The sequence below is a fragment of the Berghia stephanieae genome, chromosome 5 (genome assembly GCF_034508935.2).
Source record: "Berghia stephanieae isolate SIO BIC M18660-M18661 chromosome 5, UCSD_Bste_1.3, whole genome shotgun sequence".
NCBI classification, from domain to species: domain Eukaryota; kingdom Metazoa; phylum Mollusca; class Gastropoda; order Nudibranchia; family Aeolidiidae; genus Berghia; species Berghia stephanieae.
The window spans coordinates 55,651,843-55,659,829 of record NC_088364.1 but is presented as its reverse complement, the minus strand read 5'-3'; the positions used below and the strand labels follow the sequence as shown (position 1 = coordinate 55,659,829).

The 7,987-nt window shown below is 32.4% G+C and overlaps 1 protein-coding gene and 1 pseudogene across 3 annotated transcripts in view; both read left to right on the top strand.

The window, feature by feature from the left end:
* LOC144973976 (retinol dehydrogenase 7-like) overlaps positions 1–6,161 on the top strand; it is a 29,412-nt pseudogene extending 23,251 nt beyond the window's left edge.
* LOC144973251 (85/88 kDa calcium-independent phospholipase A2-like) overlaps positions 1–7,987 on the top strand; it is a 52,187-nt gene that overhangs the window by 39 nt on the left and 44,161 nt on the right. For 2 of the 3 annotated variants that reach the window (XM_078915475.1, XM_078915479.1), the window contains exon 1: positions 1–161. This exon is cut by the window's left edge. The gene's annotated coding sequence lies outside the window, so the exon portion shown is untranslated. Of the gene's footprint in view, positions 162–972; positions 1,052–7,987 lie in introns of those variants that run through there. The other variant, XM_078915477.1, reaches the window with a different exon arrangement.

Sequence of the window (7,987 nt, the reverse complement as noted above, 5' to 3'; positions counted from 1 at the left end):
GCTCCGATTGAGGTTGATATTGTTGTTAATTCTCTGCCGGATTCAAATTGTAATGTAGTATCTTATGAGCTTCACGTGATCTTTGTTCAAGAATGAGTCAAGGATTGATAACAACTTGGTTCTACATATGGTGTCGAAAGCTGAACTCATATCGATTCCAAGTATGGTAATTTTTTATTATTTCTCCGTTCTGGCTTTCAGCCATGGGCAATGGCCCACCTACAATTATAAGTTAATCTTCATTGTGCCCTCAATTAAATAAAAACAACAAATTTAATTTAAAAATTTACTCGATATAATAATAATAATAATAATAATAATAATAATAATAATAATAATAATAATAATAATAATAATAATAATAATAATAATAATAATAATAATAATAATAATAATAATAATAATAATATTAAAAATAATAATAATAATAATAATAATAATAATAATAATAATAATAATAATAATAATAATAATACTTTATTGCATCTCAATAAGGATTTTTTTGTCCAGACGTTTTATAATTTACACAGTAAAATAAATGTATAATGGATATTATATATATATATATATATATATATATATATATATATATATATATATATATATATATATATATATATATATATATATATATCAAGGAGGGCTTTAGAAAGGAGGCTCGCCTTGGATTTTCAGCCCCCGCTAGTGGGGGCCATTGGTTGGATAACGATTTCAAGCAAAACTACCGCTTTTCTGCCTTGATACAATTTCCTTGAATGCGCAATAATTGATTCTGTTCTTATAATTTCGGTACTTTATAATAAATTGGTAAATTGGCGACCATAAGTTTTAAATAATATTATTTCTTTTGTCTTGAATGATATGAAAATATACAAAAAGGTAGTGAACTATCAAAAATTTCACAGGAAAGTATGAACTATTTTTCTATGACGCCCTCTTACAAACTGAGTGATTGGGTTTGTTATCTTTTTTGAAATCGAAAGTACGAATCTGATTTCAATACCTTTTAATAACTATGGCTAATTTATCGAACCAGAATCTTTGAAAAGTGGTAAGTACCAATAATAGTTGCGTAATAATTATTTAAGACATGTTTAGAATTATCAACTGTAGTTCCTGCAGACGATAGTTGGGCCCATTGTCACCTTGTCGTGTTGTTCTGTCGAGTCGCACAGATAATCAGAATCAGACTCCTCCTGATTCGGAATCCGAATCGGATTAAATTACTGTTCCTTATTTTATTATGAATTATGGCCTGCGGCTTTATATTTATATATTTTTTCTATATGGTTAACTGACAAATATTGACTTTATTGTTTTAGTCTAGTGTATAAGTCTAGAGGGCCCCTTTGCTCGTCACGTCAACTTCACAACTTTATCTTGAACTTGAACAGTCCTTTCTATTTCTACTCTACTCTATCTAGAACTTCTAGTAGAAGTTGCTAGTTAGTGGGTCTGATATTACCATATCATATTCATATATGATGGAACTTGGACTCTGACTCTGAATATATAGCTATGCCCATTACATGGATCTGTGTTGCTGATATGACTGTCAATCGTATGGGACTAGTAACTAAGACTCTTAATATATAGTTTTGCCTCAGTGATCTGAGATGTTACTGTTGTTACAGTTACACTCACTCACTCTATTACTATTATCTCTGTGACTATGGAAAGGAATTATGGATCTGATCTACTCCATTGACTGAAAGGAATGAACTAGTAGTCTGAATATATAGTTTTGTCTCATTGATCTAAGATGAGACTCTATTAAACAACTCTATGACTATGGAAGGGAACTATGGATCTGATTCTGATGCTACTCATTGACTGTACTCTAAGGAATGAACTATAGTAGTCAGATGTTTTATGAATGGTGCATGTTTTTCTAGTTTTTCTAAGATGTCCCTCTATCAGAAGTTGCAAAACTTTGTGTCAACCTCCGAATCAATTTCTCTTAACTGAATAAAGATTTTGGCCCATATTGAATTGTGATGCCATATCACAAAAAAAGATTTCTTCTTCACAACCTATAAAAAGCCACTTTAAAACCGCTGTCATACAATTAGAGATTTTACACTGCTAAATATTTAAACAGTTTCGCACCACAAAGTAAGAGATGACTTCATCGTTTTTCAAAAAAATATTGTGACACAGTAGGTAGTTCCGGCTAGTGGTTATGAGTTCACATCATACTATTACAAAAATTACTATTTTCCGAATACAAGCAAAACACATTAACATAAAGTAACAACTTATGTAGTTTGCATCCAATTTTGACTTTATAATTTATTGCTTTTTATTTACATCACATCGCAATTACCGAAGACTGATATGAATCTCTAGTTTTAACTTATTTGAACTAGTGATTAAATACTCAAAATTGTCAAATTAACATTGAATGTTTATATTTAACTTTGAAAAATTGTATCTATGCATGACCGATTCACACAGCATTTAAAGTTTTCTTTTAAACCTATAAGCTCTTAAACAATACGATATGATACAGAATCTCTATCGGTTCCTTTCTCGTAAAGCTGCGAAAAGAAGTCTACTTGTATCTATCGATAAGCCATTAAAGAGGACATCTATGGAATTGGAATTTCACAATCAACTCTGAGTTTTGCATGTTATTGTTGTTACGTTGTTGTTGAACACAAGCACATTTTGTGGAAACACTGTATCATAAATTGATGAATTTCTACTTTTGACTGGTCTACATTAAATTTATGTAATCCTCTTTGGCATAAATACCAAGCTATTCCTCAAAACTTTGAACTCAAAATAATGTTGGAAGTGCGTAATGTTCACTTTTATTTGTATTCATCAAACACGTATATTGATTGTTATAAAATGTAAACTTGTCTGTCGTTCCTTCATATTCAGATTCTGTACGAACATCATATAAGTTTCAATTAACTGAACATTCCATTTTAACAAATTCTTTCAAAATGGATAAGCGGAAAATCATAATTTCGACACTATAAATCATTTTTGAGTTCAGATCCTCACCCGTTATCGATTTTAATATAGCTGTAATAAGCGAAATACTTTCCTATTGTTTTTTTTTTTAAGTCGTGATAAAACATTTTTATTACGACAAAATGATCCAGAGTTTCATACAAATTTTTGCAGCTGTACATCGTGAACAGCTAGCTGAGAAAAAGAAGAAAAAGACGCGCCCCTTATTAAAAATCCGACTATTGTACTCTGAATATATATTGATCTGATATGTTACTTTATTAATTAACTCTATGAATATGGAATGGAATGGAACTATGAATTTGATGCTACTCCATTGACTATATTGAATGAACCAGTACTCTGAATGTTTTTCCTCACATGAACTTTTGCCTCTTGTGGGTCTGATGTTCATGGACGTGATTTGTTAGCAAATTCAAGATGGGGAAAATTGTGGTGTTGCGAATTACAATGGTAACTACAATAAAGCCAAGAAATGTTGTGTGTTCAGATTGCCCATAAAGAGGAACCAGACCGGTAAACATGGTTAAACAAATCCCTCCTCGTGATGATATTGAGCCACATCCGACAAAATTTGTTATTTGTGAAAGACATTGGTCTGCAGGTGTTCCAATGAAAATTCTACCTGGCAGACCGATCATCCCTTATAGGGATGAAATAGTGTTCAAAAAATTAATAAATTCGAGAGATCCTAATTACAACTACTATGTAGTGCATCCCTTAGTAGATATTTCGTATTCATATTTTTCTTGGGATCATCCTCCGCAGATTACCTCCCTTTGTTGATATTGTACATCTCCTTTCCCCTTCATCTAATTGTTCATCCTCTTCCTCATAATCACATTACATGTACATTCATTAATCAAGCTTCTAAAGAAATCATCTGATATCAATGACTAATAAGGTCAGTTTTTAGAATTCTAACTACTCATCCTTTCGTTTCTTGGCTACTCCTATTCACTGCTGATAATAATAATCATTAAATATTTTTTTGGACCCAGAATTCACAATCACTCTCTAAAAAGGTAGATCTTGCCATATAATGCCCCTGCTGTTATTTTGGTGTAAATTTTCTATATTTTTTTGTTGGCCCCCACTAGCGTTGCCTGAAGATTCCATATGATTGTCCTTTCAGTATAGTTGTCCTTGATATATATATATATATATACCCATTATACATTTATTTTACTGTGTAAATAGTATTATATATATATATATATATATATATATATATATATATATATATATATATATATATATATATATATATTATATATATATATATATATATATATATATATATATATATATATATTATATATATATATATATATATAAGTGGCGGTTTCATAGCCAGAGTTGTGCTTTCTATATGAATAATTTCAACACTGTAAAACAGGTAAAATTGTCACTGTAAAGATTGCAACAACAACAACAAAAAAGAATCAATTGATTAATATTTACATTATACGGGGAAATAAAAAAAAATTATCGGACCCCTTCTTATTCAGATCACGTTCCCGTTGGTTCAAATCTTCAATCACAATGTCATTCGCCATGATTTGAAATAAATGTGACTCAGCAGTACCTTGAAACTTGAAAAGTTATATCCCTCAATATATCAATTAAATAGATAAACAGTAAAGTTCCCTTTAATCAATCCCAAAGGCAGATTTGTCTTTAACTTTAAGGTCTATTCCAATTGAAGATTGGAATAACCAGGCGGCATCCATAGTGGAGCGCTCAAGGTGAGCCAGGAAAAGTGACTTGTCCAAGGGCACCCATCGCAGTGTGTGGTCGAACTCAGTACTTTTCGCGTACAAAGCAAAACAAACCAATACCAACCCCCCCCCCCCCCTTTTTTTTTTTTTTTCCCAAACATGTTGCGACAAGGCCCGGTTTCCTAGTTTAACCCAACCTATGTATTTGCATGTCCCAAGGAGTTCGAGGAAACCGTGCTCGAGTAACAGAAATTTAAAGATCTTGAATTTAGTGAAAATAAATTTAACTAGAAGTGCGAATGATAAGCTAGTAATAGTTGGCCGTCTAACCCTAATCTCATATTTATTCGGCGTTGGATTGTTTTACCCACATACCCATTCTATTTTTATTTTTTTTCTGTGTATGCAATATCTCCAATGCTTTTATTAAATCGTCATTTTTTTCTTCTTTCTTTCCCATACTGGCAGACGAGAGGTGCATGATTTTGGGGTCAAAGTATCTATCATGGAACCTGGATAGTTTAAAACTAATATTGTAAATTTGATTGGGGTTGAAAAGGCTTTGTCCCACGCTTTTAGTCAAGCTGACCCAGAAGTGAAATTAGCTTATGGGGAAAATTACGTTAAATCAGGTGACTTCTTGGAACTGATATGATTGTCCGATATATGTGTGCTTGTATACTTGTTTGTTTGATAGATCTAATGAATTAAAAGAGTGTTCAATATGTCCCCTTATACTGACAGCGCTTTATTCAAGTACACTCGACTTAGGCATTAATGAGTACCTGGTCAATTGCACTGGAGTCTAGAGTACATTTTAAGAAGGCTTGTACAAAAAAAAGAAAGGATGCGTCAAAGGCGACTGACTTGAGGTCTATGTAATTGAAATGGAGTTCCATATGACATTGAAAAATAACTGAAGCATTGTGAAGCGCATTGAGTATGGTGAAAGCCTGGAAATAATCTAAATCAATGACCATACAATAGTTATTTACACAAAAGGCGGTTCATACAATGATCTAGATATCATTGTAGTCCTCGGAAATCAACTTTGTCAGCTAGTAGTAGTAGAAGTAGTAGTAGCAGTAGTAGTAGTAGTAGTAGTAGTAGTAGTAGTAGTAGTAGTAGTAGTAGTAGTAGTAGTAGTAGTAGTCTTTGCTTTGCCAACCAAGGGATTTTTTTCTTCTCTATTTGATATTGCATTGCATGCAAGTGATGGCCAGCATGGAGCTTATGAACACCACAGCCCCTGACGACGTTAGACCAGTAGTTGATGTGTACGTCCATGCTCTTGTGTCTAAATATCCCAGAACCCGCTACCTCATAGGGAGGGATGCCAAGTTGTTTGGGATAGTGGGTCACTTCGTGCCAACTGGAATTGCTGACGCTGCTATGTGGCTGATAAGGAACAGAATACAGGCATATCAAAGAAGAAATAGATGAAAGAGAATAACATACTTCCCACTGATCTGCTCTATTGTCGGTGATTCAATGCTAACAATATATATATAAGTATATTATATATATATATAATATATATATAATATATATATATATATATATATATATATATATATATATATATATATATATATATATATATATATATATATATATATATATATATATATATATATATATATATATATATATATATATATAATCAATGTTGTGTTTGTGTGTGTGGGGTGGGGGTGAAACCTGCTTAGTTTGATATTGATATGGTTCACTGATGGCAACAGCAAAATGCAATTCAATAAAGTAACACAAGCTAAAATCTCTCTTTCAATCCATTTTTTCTGTAAAATTGCATCTCAAAACCTGATTCAGACCTGTCAACCTTCCCAGGACGAAAAGTGTATTCCATGACCCTAAAAAGTGTATTTTTTAGCACAAAAGTGTATTTTGTCCGCAAATGTGGGAAAAAAAGTGCGCACTATACAAAAATTTATATAAAAGCTAACACCAAACCCAAATCAAAATAAACTCTGATCTTCATCATTCAAACAATCTCTAGTGATTACAAAATTATCGATTTATCGAGAAACTAAAACTTAATGACCATTTTAAATTAGTATAAGGCTCAGAAATTACAATATCAAAGGAAATTGCTATCGAAACACTCAAAGAAATGACCAAAAGACCCGTGACATGTTGGTAGTATTGATGCTAGTGTCAGTGGAAGAAGTGGTGGTTGTTGTAGTGATGGTGCTCTAGTGGTGGTGGTGATGATGATGAAGCTGTGGTTGAAGTGATGTGGTGGTGGTTGTGGCAGTGACAATGCTGTGATGGCGGTTGTAGAAGTTGTGATGCCATGATGGTGATGGTAAAAGATGCTGATGTACCAAATGAAGATGTGATGGTGATATCTGCTAGCCCAGTACATCAGTTATGAGTAAGTTTGGGAGAGTGGTCTTCAATTCAATAGATGACATTTTGCAACAGTAGCAAGATATTTCCATATATGTTATCTAATGATCCATAATCTCTCTCTCTCTCTCTCTCTCTCTCTCTCTCTCTCTCTCTCTCTCTCTCTCTCTCTCTCTCTCTCTCTCTCTCTCTCTCTCTCTCTTTTATTTATTTATTTTTTGAGCATTCACTACTACTACTACTCCTACTACTATATACTACCAATACTATTACTTTGGTCAAATGATAGGAAATTCGCAAGTATGTAACATGCAAAGACAAGTTAAATACTTCTAAAATGGTTCTAGAAAATTCATTTTGAACCAAATACCGTTCCTAAAGCTGCCCACTTTGTAATTCAAGACACGTACAAAATAATAAAGAAGAAAAAAGATCATTATAAATTTTATAAATCAAAATACAGTAGAATTACTTTAAACCGAAATTTTGGGGACCTTCTAAACCATTTCGGTTTAAAGACATTTTGGTTTAAAGCAAGTTCCCGTTTTGCGATGTTTTTCAAGTGTAGTAACTATTTAAGGAATTTGCTCATTTAATCATATCATGGGTTTCCCCTTAAATGGAGTTGTTGAATAAATGCCGTCTTTGCAACCATTAAAAAAAATGTTATTTTATTATTCTTTGTGTGTGTGTGTGTGTGTGTATGTGTGTGTGTGTGTGTGTGTGTGTGTGTTTAAAAATAGTTTTCGGGTTTTTCGTTTTCCATTCAAAATAGTTGAAAGAGTTGAGTTTGGGATGCCGTGTATTTTACATATCTCCGTCTTGCTCAATTTTTTTTTTCATCGACTTCACATAGTGTTTTGATTTTAAACTCCAACATGTAAGCACAGTGCTTTCTTTTGGACATCTTT